The following is a 16,352-nucleotide window of genomic DNA, read 5'->3' as shown; positions in this document are numbered from 1 at the left end:
GGACCAAAACCCCTCCTAAAAGGAGAGTGAAGCAGACTACAAGTGGCCCAAGCAAAAAGAGAAGAACCTTGTAGATTAGTTCTTCTAAATATGAGGAAGAAACTAGTGACAAACCAATAGAGCCAGCTGATCAAGAAGCTAAGACATCAGTAGGGTGTAAAGCATGGAAGCCAAAGGTAGAAAATCTAAACATGCAAATAATTAATGACAATAATTTTTTATAGTTGAATAAATACTATGACTTGTATAATAATATGGATAGGAGACAACTAGAAAATGTTGTAGTCAGGAACATGATTCTTAAAGATAAGAGATTTAATAGCACAAGAGGTTAGATACTTGAAAACTTGTATAATAGATTAAGAAATAGAAAAAGTAGTGTGTTAGAAGAAGACAAACAAATAAGAATTAATATGGTGAAAAAGATATCTATAGCTAATATTAAAAATGACATAAAAACTTTGAACATGTGTATTAAGGCATTGAGGTAGTGTATAGAGGAAGGAAAACAAGCTTATGCTAAGTGCAACTTAGCATATATTCAGCTCTAAGAATTTGATGATCAAATCAAGGAAAAAGTGATTGAGCTTTAGATGCTCACTGATAACTTTCTCAAGAAAAATCAAAAGATAGACACCATTGAGCACACAATGCAGATACTTCATGACAGTATAAGGGAAATCCAAGTAGAAAAAGAGAAAACTCTGAAGAGATTTTCTCTTTTAAGAGAACACTTATTCCTTAGGTAACATTTCTAGAGAATCAATTGGAAGAATGCTTGTCAGCAAAATCTTCATATGAAAAGTTTGTGGCTATAGATTTGAATGCAACATAGTTAGCTGCATATGCTTTATGTGCACTAATTAGTGTATTTGATGTACTAAAAGAAAATAGGAACAAACACTTTGCATAATTGAAGAACAACTTTAGTGATTGCTTTTCCAAGTTTTGATGTAGCTACCAAGTTTTGACAGACATTTTTTTTTGCACCTTTGTCATTGATGTCATAGGGGGAGAAATATGGAAAATTGTATTCTAATTGTAATATGTAATGGGGAGAAATAAGTTGTAATCGGAGTTATAATGTATGCAATCCTCTTAAAACATAAATACAATATTTTTAACTATGTTATGGTTATTTGTTTTGCTTGGTATGACAACATGTTTAGGACTTAGCCAATTTTTCCAAAATGTTGCCATTAGTGCCAAAGGGGGAGATTGTTGGAAATATGTCCGATCAATCAAATAAGGTAAGTTATGGTTGTTATCTATGGCAACATATTTTTTTGTAGATTAGTAATGTTCATTTGTGAAGGAAAATTGTCTAAGTATCAGACAATATTACAACAACATGATATATTTGATGATAACAAAATATTCCTTTGGAATATTCTCTTGCACAGTTAACTAGAGATGCATGATGTCATACTAATGATGTATACTAGTGTGCATGTCTGTATGATCAACCGAGTTTGAGTTAGGAAGGAATTAGTAATGTAGTGATGATATAGTGTAGAACAAAGCATATCAGCAAAATGTGTTAAACAACTTGATTTATTGTTTTGAGTTACAATTTCTTAATAAGCCAACTCTAATAATGTAATGTAGGCCAACTAAGGAAGAATTTACTAATATGTTTGGTATAAGTAAATAACTTCATTTGTGAAGTTAAGACAATACAAGAATATGATGATGATGATGTGTGATCAGTGATTGCGAAGTTGATATGATCTTGTGAAATGCGAGTAACAAGTGAATGTGATACTTTGATATATGATGCAAAGCACTGTTATGCAAGATATATTGCAAAATGATATGTGTACAATTTCTCTTGTGTAAAGAATTATCAATTAGAAGATTTTCAAAGTATAAGAAGTATCTTAGTATTGTATGTATACTTATTTCTTGAAGAACTTATTGTATAGTTGCATGTTAGGGCAGTGGACTCTTCTTGCACACATTTGTATATGATCTACCAAATCCTAACAGGGTTGAGGCTTCTAACAAGGCCTAGTCTCCTAATAGGGTCTCGAGACACTATACATGCTTCATAGACTCCTAATAGGGTAAATATTCTTAATTTGATCCTTTATAAAGTGAATCATCTAGTGGGTTTCATCCCCACCAGGGTTTTCCCTTGGCTAGGGTTTCCCTAGTTAACAAAATATGGTGTTATGATCTCTCTTTGTGTATGGTTTCTTATACTATTTAGCATTATTGGTTTACTTTCTTATGCATGTGGTAAAGTAATTAATAATATCCAATTGTAGGCAAAAAGATTGAAAATAGTGATTCACACCCCCCACCCCTCTATTTCTAATAGTTTGTGACCCAAAAATGCCATATTCATGAGCAAAAATAGTAGAATCAACCTCAACCTTGAAAACCCAATTTATAGAGACAAAAATAATGTCTTCCTTGTTGCATAACTGTTGAGTTATCATTTTGCACAATGCTTAATGGGAGGAATCCTTTTGAACTACTCTCTTGAAAAGTCAATCTTGGGGATCAACTCCAAGGTTCCAAACAATCTTACAATCTACTAGAATCCACTTCGTTGAAGATAAATGTGAGTGTTCATGAGGAGGCCTTTTTTGTTCTAATAACTTCAAATAAGATGTCAAATCTATTTGCTGCGTGAAAATAAATATACAAAAGAATTATATATATTTTTTTTCTAGTTTTCATTGAATGCAATCTAATAATGCAACTAATATGAGTTCCTAATTTAACAAGGGGTTAGTAAAGAAAATAACGAAGATAAGGTAACAAGAGGTTTAAGCAAGTAACATGGAAATAAAATCCTAATAGACATAATCTAGAGAAAACTATGCATTTATGAGTTAAGCCTTCGAAGAAATCATAAAGTAACCAATGAAAATAGGAGTAGTTCTTCCTTAATTCCACTGATGTAATCATTGATGGGAATTTTAGCAATCGTAAGATATTTCACTTTTCATCAAATTGCAAGGCCACAAAAAGTGTGCTCATGCGAGATAAAAAAGTTATGTAGGAAAAAATGGGTGATCTCTTCTCGAACTAGATACATCAACATAATTTGTAAAATCATAGAAAACACTAGATTTAAAAGATTGCACAACCAAAAATAATCCAATAAACTTATAGCTTAATCATGATTTCATGAACATGCATTCAAAAAATATGACACACTTAGGGAAGAATCACTACACTCCAAATGCAAGCACCAAAAGCATATATTATTGCAAAATAATGGTGGCCTTGATTACATAATACAATCCTATATTTATAAGAGATCCTCTCCTCAATTTGTGTTGAGAGTGAGAGATATCTTCATGCAATCATCTACTTCTAATTATATAAAAGAAACTAGTTATACACAAACTAACTATCTAATTGGTGCTTAGTAGGGCTCCATCCATTTTTATATCATTAATTGGATGCATGAGCCTTTACATGTCATAAAACAAAGAAATAACGAGGGAATAAGAAGAAGAGAACCATGAGTTGATGAAGAAGTTTTTGGAAGTGTCAATAATAGAAATTCAACCTTCACTGGGTGTCTGTTGGAGTTAAATTGCTATCAAAATACATTTCTAATGCATGGAAAGCTCCAAATTTAGAACTAGCAGTTAACTGCCGGTGCACCTCTAAAAAAGTGCACCTTAGAAAAAGTGCATTAGGAAAACTTTTAGACCTCTAACTCATCTAAAATTCTTCCAACACATTTTTTCCCAAAAAGTGCACCAGTGCAGTAGTACACCTAAGAGGTCCAAAATTGTAAAATTTCACTTAGTGTCAAAAAATGAAATTCTAGCTTTTGGGTTTTGTCCCACTTCATACCAGAGCTATGCCTAGATGCTTGCCATTGAATTTATCTTTTATTTAAATTACCTCTTCTACATATAGTAAATCAAAGGCATTATATTTATCTTTGACCTTCTGCCTATAATTATCTACCTTTATATGGGTTTTAGCCAAATCTCCAAGTTTAGTATCTAGCTCTAGCAAAGCTTCTTCTATCCTAAATACCTATCAAATATCTTCGTCATTAGAGATCTCATAAAAAATTCTCATGAATATTTGAACTACCACCTCTACTAGTATCAATTTCTCCCATGCATCATCTTCAAAAATGTCCAGACATGCATCACTATAGTGCTTCTTAGCTTCCAAAATTTGCTCTCAGGCTTGGTCCTTGAGATGATGGATCTCTGTATGTAATGATTCCATTACTTTATTTCTATCCACTATATTTTCTATCCAATCATCAATTAAATCTAACTCCTCTTCAATATATATATCCATAAGAATGTGATACCTTTGGGCTTTTTTTGCTTGCAATACCTGTAGATCTTTTCCCTAGGAATGTACCTCATCCATAATACCAAAATCTTGATTCAAAATTGCTACCATTTTATCTACATTCTCCTACATGAAATGTAATAGGTTGAGATTCCCTTAGATGATAAGTACACCCTTTTCTTCCAAATTTTCCAACCATTACTGACAGATATTCAAAAATGGATCCAATCTCACCGCCCCCTAATCTCTCCTTTCCATTACTACATTTAGAGTCTCCTTGGGGTTGGAAGGGTCTAATGTGTCAATAACTTCACTCAAATATCCTTTAAGGATTTCATTTTATTTCTGAAGTGTCACCAACTCTACCCCATCTAGTTCTAGGCTCCAAAAAACTTCCTTCATCATTTTTGTGACCATTAGCTTTGTTGTTTCCAAGGTGGGTTTCTCGAGCATGATTTCCTGGATTTAGTAATCTTGTGGACTTAGTTCTTCAATATTTGACTACAGAGGAGGAAGAGCTACATGAGAAAAAAGTCTTGATTCTAATCACTCATAATGAAAGCCAAGGGTTGCGCTTCTTTAGGAGGTGAATTAGGTTTCATTAGCATTTATATTAGTTCCATTTTGTCCTCCTCTTTTGAAGTGAACTGTTGCTTCTTGCTCTTGATTACTTATTTTTGGAGCCACCTTGTAACATGCTAAGCTAAGGACTTTCCTTTTGAGAATGAAAGAGTTTTCTCTACTATGCTCTTACCCTTATCACTCCTCTCTAGGGTCTTTTCCCTTTGTTATGGTGTTTCTTCTGTAGTCTGTATTTTTGTAGAGCCTATAATCCTCACCTTTGTGTCCTAGGAAGTTTATTGAGGTTGTTCACCTATTTGTCCCTCTTTTGACACTTCATCATAATTGATCCCTTATTAGCACAAAATGTGATTTAAAAATTGGGATGTGGGTCCATGAACTACTTTGAGTCCTTACGACTCATGGGGCATTTGAGTCCAATCTTTCTATTGAGGTTGATTGGTTGGTGTATCTTGAATCTTATCCCCAACTAATTTAGTACCTACGAGAATAAAATCAAAATCTAACATCTTGAAGACATCAGTTCCCTCTACATATTGTTCATCAATCCATTATTACATCTCATCCTCTGATGTAGTACTTTGCACAGGTTTGTCTGGGATAGATGGAGGTATAGTTGTAGAACTTTTTCTCCTTTCCTATTCTATGGCTCTAGCTAGCTTGGTTCTTTAACTTAGTGCCAAATTATCTTCTTCATCCTCCTCTCCCTTTTCTTCTTCTTTTGGGATAGGTTCTAGGATGGATGGGAAAGGGATCACCTTCTTGATTACCTTTTGTTTTGTTTTCACCAAAGTCTTAACCTTTCTTCACTTTGATGCTAAAGGAGATGCCTATTCTACTTGATGAGTTGAGGATACCTCTTAAATCTCAACCTCTATCTCTATTTTTTTGGGTGCAGCTGGTGGTACTTGATGATCAACTTGGGCTTGTGGAGCTCCACTATCTTTCAACCCTTGTACATTTTCTTCTCCTTGCTATGGAGGTGTTGGGATTTTACCCTCTTCTAGCTCAACTCTTGGAGGAGAAGTTTTTTTCCTCTTGCCCCTTCCTCTACCCCTCTGAGCTTGATAATATCCAACCAGTCTATCAAATTGGTGTACCATTTTAAGCCTTACTAGTGACTGAGCTGTGAAGATAGGGACAGTGACTTTTGTCCCTATACCTTTGGTTGGGCAGGCTTGTACATGAAAGATCACCATTTCAAGAATTGGATCAAGCTTAAATGGTTTCCTAATCCAATCCTATGTCATTTTAATGACATGCCTTAGCCTATGGTTGATAGAAAAATTCTCCTCCCTATCAACCTCAACATTCATAATGGGCCTATTGCCAATCTTGTCCTTGTTGTATAGAGGATCAAGCAACTACTCTAAGTCTTGTTGTAATATCTTTAATGAAATCATTATCTTTGGGCCTTTTCTGCTATGTACAAATTCATCCTACAATAAACTCTTATTTAGATATCATAGTCGTTTGCTGTGTTCATCCAATGATCCTCAATAGCCTCTTCATATTGGAATGTTTTGCCAACCAAATACTGCACTTTCTCGATGTTATCAGAACATGGCCATAGAATTATACTCTTCCAAGGGATACTGATCCCATTCACACTCAAAAGAGGGGATATCTTGCCTCCGATCTACCCAAAAAGGTCCTATAGTCAACAACCAGGTCCAACATTTTTTATGTTGCCTTCTAACTTTGTCATAGGTAGATAAGATTTGTCGAGAAATCTCCAAGAGAACAAGTCTATCACAAGGATACCTTTGGAGCTTTTTTAGGTTAATGGTGGTACTAGCTACCCTCAAATATGTAAAAGTTTAGAATTGGATATAGTACACTCTGAGTATTGATATCTGTGCTACTACATCATCTGATAATCTCTTCGCATAATCCCCTTCTATGAATAAGATTATAGAAAATATGAAGGTGTCATTAACAATTCTATATTATTTGCTTTGCAATGAGAGCCTCTTCTTTACCAATTGGTGATAGATGATATATGGCCATGCATTTGGATCTTGTATGTCACCCTTCTTATAAAGCCCCAAATAATCTATCGCTCTTGCAACCAACAAGCACACTAGGTATGATGTCATACATAATTTTCTTTCATTCTTTATCGCCACCAACTATTCACATAAATTCTAACTAAGAGTAGTAGCCCAGTCTAGTGGCATCTCTTCTTTCTTTATTGTTTTGATGAAGTGCACCATGAAGATATTAAGGTGTCCAGCTACAGGTAAACCCATGACTCTACTCAAAAGTATGATGGAGTATCCAATGTCTTCTATCATATACCCTTTGATCATATCAAACTTTCTAGTCTTCTTTCCCAAGGGAGTTTTTTGTATGAGTTAGGATGATTGAATGAACTTAGAGGCCTCCTCGATATGTTCCCTATACCACCTTTTTGCCTACCCATAGATGAGCTTGATGAACTGATCTACTCGTGGGAGAAGAAATACCTTCTCAATATTTGTTGGTTGTAGATCAAGGAAAATCTCCCCCATTATGCTCTTTACAACCCTCTCCTTAGTGATAAAGTGTTTTGCAAGTGTCATAATGAGCTTAAAAGATTGTACTAACATTGGGTGCAAAGCTATATTAACAAGTCTTGATCTAATGAGTGTAGAGACCATTTGCAACCTCTCAGTGGGTTTGTTGTAAATCTTCAAGAGTTCCCCTAAATCTATATGTCCCAAATTTGTATCCCTAATCATTGAGTTTTCATCTTGAAACCTTGACTTCATTAGAAAGTCTTGGGACTTAAAGACAATAGATTTTTGTGCCATTTTCTTGTCCAAGAAAGATGAAGAGGATGCCATTATATCTACATAAAAGGACACCCATTAGTTTGGAATTGAGGAAACAATGAATAAAATGATCCCTAGAATTAAGTCAGATGAAAAACCAAATGCCTGATTGCTTGAAAACCAAAAAACTATTTAACATCTTATGAGTAGAGTGGGATTGGCTCATCAGGTGCACCTAATGCACAATTCTCTTAAGTCTTATTTATGTCTTTTAGGTGTGCAGTAGTGCACCTCACAAGGTGCACTACTATGTGTATATACTAATTTTTTAGTAAGAAATACTAATCTATTAAGAGAACAAAGCATTAACTTAACAAAACTAATATAACATATAAGATAGACAAAAGAGGAACCCCTAATTAGGAATGTGAGCCAAATGAATGGACTCTCCCAATAGGAATTAGCTCTTTGCTTGGTAGATGAGTCTATGCAAATGATTGATATGTACGCTCAAGGATTCTCAAAACTAGGTTCAATGGAGATGGATAGGTAATGGCAAATTGGTAGCTTTGTGAGCTCTCAATTTGGCATTATAAGGGTATGGTTAAGGCTTTGTTTCTCAAACTAGCATTATAACTTTAGCTTAAAGGTTGTGATGAAATGGCTTGGGAGGGGATTCACTATATAATCTAAGGGCTTGAGGGATGCGGGGCTAAGATGCAAGGAGAGATGAAAGCTTAAGGAGGGCTAGGATGCACTCAAAGGGGAGCACATGGATTGTGCTTGTTTAGCACCAACCAGTGAGTGACACATGTCACAGGGTGAGTGGATGGAGGAAAGGGCAAGGATGAGTAAAAAAAGGAGGCTCAAGGGATAATATCTTCATAAAGCCCCTTCATAAATGGCTTGTAAGAGCAATGAATGGGCTTGTAAGAATCTTTATGCCTTTGTAAGAGCATTGAAGGCTTAGTGGTTGGGATATTTTGGAGGGAGTTGAGATTGTTGACTTTGCTTGGCTTAGGCAAGTCTTAAGCTTACTTAGGGAATGTGACAAGGTTAGGGGGGGATTAGAGATGGTTTAGGATTAGATTAGGCTTGTTAGAGATATGCAAGTGGATGGAATTCATGAGGGTGGGTGAGTTTGTGACTAAGCTTAGTTAGTATGGGTGGATGGGGTGGATTAGGCTAAAAAGGGGGGTTTAGGAATAGGTTAGGGGTTATTAGATTTGGGGGTTTTATTTATTAAATAGATTTATTTAATAAATGGGGATTTTTTAATTAAATAGAAGAATAGGATTTAATTGATAAATGATAGGTTATTTGATTTATCAATTAGGACTATAGATGATTAATTAAATTAATCAGCTAGGGGATGGCAAAGGATTAAATAAATAGGAATTTAATTAATGATGCCTTTAGAGATAACTAAATAGGATTACCAAAGCGGTGTAATCAAATTTAGGTGTCTACACTATGAACTAAAAATGACCTCTTTGAAGTTCATTTTTATGGATATGGGTGTACATCAACACACCCGAGTAGGTGCATTGATGCACATCCATCTTTGAAGGTGTTTGTGAATTTTTTTAAAGAGTTTTTAAGTTTGGCACAAGAAAATTGGCACACATAAGTACACTTGGGGAGGTGTAATGATATGCACCATCCTCAGTAATGTTTTGTGTGTTATGTGTTGCAAATAGAGCAAGGAGGGAAATAGACCTAGCTTGGTGTGAAGGTACAATCAAAAGCTGGTGCAAGGAAGGAATTTGAGTCAACGAAACTCAATGCTATAATCATTAAAGATTGGTGGACATAATGGAAGTAAAGGTAAGAATGAGGGAGGGGCAAAAGGTCTTTATAGCCCCCCACCCTCTGGTCTAATGCAAAGGTCCACAACCCCATAGTTGTGTAGCTACATAGCTATGATAGTGTGGCTCTAAAAACACTTCCTCACATAGTTTGGTACATTAATGCACCTATTTAGGTGTGTTGGTGTGCCTTTTTCTTGCTAAAAATTCCTATAACATTAAATATATAATCTTTGAACAAATGAGCCCCTTGATTGGGATTCAAATGACAACTAGGGGACAAAAAGATCTTAAAAAGAGATTTAGACCCTAGACTAGGGCTCTAAAAAGCCAAAAATAAAGTAGGGCTCCCCATTTTGAATCAAAAATAGGGCATGCATTGTGGAACCACAATAAACATCCTGGACAAAAAGGAAGAAATGACAAAGGAATTTCTTCATCAAAAAACATTCCAACATGTGTCAAACACCAACTGAATTCCAGACATTCCAAGCATATTTTGAGTAAATTTGCAATCAAAATCTCAAAATTCATGAGCTCCAAGTTTATTGTCTACTCTGTGTATTCATTCCCTTCATCATCTCAGGATGTAGTCTATCAAAATCTTCTGACAACATGGAAACAATTGTCCACCCTATCTGGCTCATTCATCGAGGATCTCCACAAAAGTTGTTCATCAATTCTTTGTATGACTAGATGAGAGAATGATTTTGAGGGCTCTTATTGGGTTGTCACTTTTCTTTTGAATTTCTCTAGAAATCCTTTAAATAATTTCTCCATGTAGCTCAATTTCACCATTTCATTCTTCAATGAAGTAATGTTTTAAGTATCAGACAACTTATTTTGAGTGTATATCCATTTATCCGATTACTCTTTTAGATCTTTTAGAATCCTTTAGTCTTAGCATCATTCCTTCTTTTTATTTTTCTTTTGTATCCTGAATATGCTTAGACTCTGTGGCTGAGACTTCAGTGTCATTTCTTGTATTTGATCTTTTGTGAACATCCCTTGCATTCCTCTTTTAAGAACCTTTTGGAAACTCTCACACTAAATAATGATCTTAGCAATTCCTTTGACAAGACCCTTTTGTTTGAACTAATTGGGGTTTGGATCATCCCTTATTTTCATCAACCTTAATTTGACAACACCTAGGACTATCAATTTTTAAATTTGAAAATTGTTGAGAACTTTTTGATCTATAATCCTAAATCCAAGACTGAAAGTCCCCTATTACTGCAAGTAACATCCATTCCTTAGTTGGTATAAGACACATGATTGTCAAAATGTTTTGACAAAGAAATACCTCTTCCTAAAATTGGAACCAAGAGAGTAGTCAATAAGATATCTCAAGATAAAAATCTTGAGTGCACCTACCCTCTGGACTGATGCAATTTTGAAAGCAAGCACACGACTAAAAGCAAACACACAACAATAAAGAAAACACACTTGTAGAAAATAAACACACTTGAAAAAATGAAATCTAACTATTTTTTTAAATTAATTAATTTATTTTTATTCTTCTAGGCTTCAAAATAATGTTTCATAAATTTCCCATTGACTAGCAATGGAACCAATTCCCCTTGTAAGTAATTAAGCATAAAAGTATTTTCTCTGAGAATCTCTACAATTTGATAAGGACCAATCCAAAAGCATTGAAGCTTAGTGTGGTTGCCTAGATTTTCTTTCACCTTATCCCAAAGTAGAAAAAGGTTAGATATTTTGAAGGATTTTATCATGGACCTATTGTCATACCACTTCTTGATGATGACTTGATGTTTAGCTATGCCTTCCAATGCGACTATCCATTTCTCATTCATCTCTAAAAGATTCATCAATTTGATTTGTACCCTATCAACATCTTCAAAATGCCCACTCATGAATTTCAAAATAGGAATCCTGAGGTTGAGCAGGAATACTGGCTCTTGTCCATAAATAAGCAAATATGGAGATGTCCCCAAGGCATTCTTGATGCTTACTTGATTTATCCATAGAGCATATTTGAGTTGTGTATGCCAATCTTTAGGATTCTCCTTCAAAAATTATCTTATTACTGTGATCAAGTTACTGGTTCATAGATTCTACTACCCCATTTCTTTGTGGGTAATAATTTGAAGAGAACTTGATGATAACTTGATTTTCAAATACCCATTGAGTTAAGAATACTGATGCAAAATTTGATCTGTTATCGCACACTAGGAAAAATGGCATCCCGAATCTAGTAACAATGTGTCCTTCCAAGAAGTCCATTACCACCCCAATAGTGCAATTTCTGAAAGTATTTGCTTCTATCAATTGTGTACAATAATTAATGGCTATTAGAATGAAAGTGTGTCCAGTTGATGATGGTGGATTAACTAGGCCGATGAAATCTAGCCCCCACTTTGTGAAGGCGAATACCTCAAAGATTGGTTGTAATGATATCATAGGATGTTTCTCTCAATTAGAACCAGTCTAAAAAATATGACAAGAACATATGTGCTCAAAAGTGTCTTTGAATATGAAAAGAAAATATGACTTGATCAAGACATTATGCTCAGATTGCCCCATTCACAGTATATCATGATATGGAAGATCGTGGCAACCTTGAGGAGGGAAGAAAAATATTGCTTAGAAAAGATATTTCAAGACCCAAAAGGGAAGATCCCACATCAAAAGAAAGAGAAAAGGCCAAAAGAGAACCATTTGCCAACAAGATGGGTAGGGTGAGGTACTAACGGACCAAGATCAGACATGAGGAAAGCTATATCCTACAAGGATCTATCAGAGAGAACCTAAACTGATGGAACTAGATGTGCAATGCATCTAGCAAGCTGAACTAAGAAGGATAACACTTTGGTGATAGGGGATCTAGATAAAGGGTGCAGAATAGCGAACCAAGGATTGTGCGATGTGTGCAAGATGCTGATCAAGCAGGAACTAACATGAAAGCTAGATAGATACAATGGTACTAAACTAAAGAGGATGTACAAGCTGATAGACCAAGATATGTTACAAATGTACAAAGTTGTTCATGTTTTGGTTTTTGTGAGATGGAAATGTTCGTGAAGGGTGGGATGTCTATAATAGTTGATAGGTAGATAGGTAGATGGTTTGCAAAAAGCGTAAGTGAAAATGGGGTTCTTTGTGTGCATGTGATAGGGTATAAGCTAGGATACAAGATTTGGCATATAATACAAGCTAGAATATGGTACAAGCTTTGGACAAGATTTGGATATACAAGATATGATACAAGATTTACAATCTAAGGTACAAGATTTACAAGCTATACAGGAGGTATTTACAAGCTTCATTAGATGTGGGATATTTGGTTGGAACACCAAGGGAATAAGCAGGTGTTTGATGGGATGGTGGATAAATGGATGAGGGATAGGATGGTGATAGGTAATGGATTAGTCTTAGTACACAAGGCACCTAAATTACCAAGTTTTCACCAAGGTACCTATCCAAGGTGCTTGAATTGCCAAGTTTTCACCATTGGATGCTCATTTCTCTTTACTATTTTTTGTATTTTTCAAAAGCTGGGTATACTAAGGATCTTCAAGCATAGAACTTCTTGAGATGAATGATGTTAGTAGGATCATTCAAGAGTTCTCCTTCTAGTGTAGATAGCTGATAGGCTCCAGAGCCAAAGGATGCAGTGACAACATAAGGACCAAGCTAGGTAGGTTCAAACTTGCCTTTCTTTTCTCGATCAGCTTGGACTTTCATATTTTCTTTGAGGACCATGTTGCCTGACTGAAAGTGTCATGGAATCACCTTCTTGTTGAAATTCCTTTTGAGATGAGTTTGATAGAATGTGAGATGATCATAGGCTTGTTGCCACTTCTCATCTAAGAGTTCTAGCTGGGTGAGTCTGGCTATTCTGTATTCTTCATTTGATATTTGCCCTTGCAAATATATGCACAAGGAGGGGAGTTCAACCTCTATGGGTAGTACTGCTTTAGCACCATAGACTAGGGAGTATGGTGTTGTGCTTGTGGATGTACGGAAGGAGGTTCGATAGGCCCATAGGGTAGGATTAATCTATAGGTGCCAATCACGGTCGAAATCATTGACAACTTTCTTTAAGATTTTGAGGAGGGTTTTGTTAGTTGCCTCTGCCTGGCCGTTACCTTGTGAGAAATATGGGCTAGAAAAGTGATGATGGATGCGAAGGGAAGTGCATAATTCTTCCATATTGAGATTTTCAAAGTTACCTCTATGGTTAGTGAAGATGGTGGATGGGATGCCAAAGCGTCAAACAATGTGGTACAAGATGAACTTGGAGACCTGAACTCCTGTAGCTGAGACTAGGGGGACTGCTTCCACCCACTTAGTGAAATAGTCTGTAGCTGTTATTATCCATTTATGTCCATCAAATGAGAGAGGTGTAACAGTTCCAACTAGATCAAGGCCCCAACAAGCGAAAGGCCAAGGTGGTGCAATAGGCTGTAGATCCTGTGCTGGAGCGTGCACAAGATTTGCGTGTTGCTGACATGGGAGACACTTTTTGACAAAGTCACAGGAGTCTTCATCAATGGTAGGCCAATAGTAGCCTACTCTAAGGATTTGTTGCAATAGGAAAATACCACTCGTGTGGGCATCACAAAGTCTGGAGTGTACTTCTTTTAACACCATCACGGCCTCATTTTGGTCTAAACACCTAGAGAGAGTATCGTGATAACCCCAACGATATAGGGTATTGGCTATGATGGCATAGCAGGATGATTTTCGAATGAGGTTTTGGAGTTGGGTACGTGTGAGGTGAGGGGAGATGATACCATCTTTACGGTAAGCATGAATCTCATGGTACCAAGGGGATTGGGGACCAACCAAGATACAAAAATAGTTTGAATCCTCATTTGCATAGGCTGGTGTGAGGAGCTGCTTGATTAAAAACTCATACTGTGTAAGTACTTGGGGAATTTCCAAGAGTGAGCTAATAGTAGCCATAGCGTCTGTTGCTTTGTTCTGCATTCGAGGCACTTGTGTAAATTGAAGCTTTATAAAATGCTGGGTTAGCTGATCAATTAGCTCTTTATACGGTAATAGCTTTTCGTCTTTGGTTTGATATTCATTGAGGGCTTGCTTGATGATGAGCTGAGAATCGCCAAAGATATGTAACTTAGTGATGTTCCATTCTGCAACTATCTTTAATCCTGCTATGAGAGCCTCATATTCAGCTATATTATTGATGCTGGGGAATTGTAGCTTGAAGGCTTTTGGAATGTAATCTCCCTGAGGTGTAACCAATAATATTCCTACCCTTGATCCATGAGATGTGTATGAGCCATCAAAATAAAGTTTCCATGGGGGCTGTTCTTCAATTAGACAGATATGCTCATCTGGAAATTTTGTGATCAAAGGATATGCATCTATTAGAGGTGCATCAGCTAGGTGATCTGCTATAGCTTGCCCTTTGATTGCTTTTCTATCCACATACTGGATGTAAAATTCACTAAGGAGCATAACCCATTTGGCCAAACGTCCTGTAAGTGCTATTTTGGAGAGCATATACTTGAGAGGGACTATCATGGAGACTAGTTCGACGGTATTGTAGACACCTAAAAAACTTTAGAAAATAAAGTATTTTTATTTTCTGAAAAATTCCTGATGACATCATCATTAATTATTTAATTAATTAATTTATTTTTATGCCATTAAATCCCTTTATCTTAATTAAAAATATTTAATTAAGGAATCACTCCCAAAAATGTTTAAATCTTATTTAAACATTATTTCCTTATTTATTAATTATTTAATTAATAAATTGACCAAAAAACTCAAAATAAATAAAAAAATTATTTTTTGCCCAAAACATGGCCAATTTCCTTAAGACCACTAACCTCTTCCAAAATCTTCTAATCCTTCTTTAATTTTGATTAAAGGCTAATCCCATCATTTCCTACCCCTAATCCCAACTCAAAATATTTAATTAAGATTAAATATTAATCCTCATGTTTATTAAAAAAGTTTTAATAAATATCTCCTCAACCCAAACCCTTGAAATAAATAAAACTTTATTTATTTCCTAAAAATCTAATTTATCCTCATCCTAAGAAGTTCTAGACTCTTCTAGAAAGTCTTCATCCTCATCCTAGGAAGTTCTAGACTAATGTAGAAAGTCTTTATCCTCATCCAAAGTCTAGACTCTTCTAGAAGATGTCTTTAAACCTAATCCTAATCCCCTCCTAACCTTGTCACATTCTGTAAACATGGGTTAAGACTTACTAACCCAAGCCAAAGTTAACAAATATCTCCTCCTTCACCCACCCTCATTAAATGCCATCCACTTGCCTATCCCTAAGCTAATCCTAAACCATCCTAATCCATCCTCTAATCATTTGCACAATCCTAAGAAAGCTTAAAACCCTCCTAATCAAGCCCAAGTCAAAATTGCTCTCATCTCCCTCAAAATATTTCAACCATAAAACTTTATGAAGCCCACTAGGCCATAAATGACTCTTCCAAGCCCTTTTATTGCTCTTACAAGCCATTATGAGGGTCTTTATGAAGATTTTATCCCTTCAGCCTCCTTTGTTAACTCATCCTTCCCCTTTCCTCCATCCTCTCACCATGTGACATGTGTCACTCCTTGATTGGCTGTAAGGAAGCACAATCCATGTGCTCTCCTCTCATGCAATCTGAGCCCTCTATGAGCTTTTTTCCATCCTTGCATCTTAGCCCTCAATCCCTCAAACCTCTTGCCTATAAATTTGATCCTTCCCCTTTGCAAAATAACACAATCCATGAAGTAAAGTCATAATGCCATTTTAAGAAGCTATTTTACATCAAAACCATACACTCACACCCAAATTCCAACTCCATTTGAAGCCCTTTTTGAAGCATAAGCTTGAGCATACATCCTATCTATTTAGACAAAGCCACTCGACAAGAGAGCTTCTTATTGAGAGAGCCCATTAATGGCTCATATTCTTAATTG

Source organism: Cupressus sempervirens, chromosome 11 (assembly GCF_028749045.1).
Source record: "Cupressus sempervirens isolate cs-2001-9-10 chromosome 11, ASM2874904v1, whole genome shotgun sequence".
Classification (NCBI taxonomy): domain Eukaryota; kingdom Viridiplantae; phylum Streptophyta; class Pinopsida; order Cupressales; family Cupressaceae; genus Cupressus; species Cupressus sempervirens.
This window is presented reverse-complemented; position numbering follows the sequence as displayed.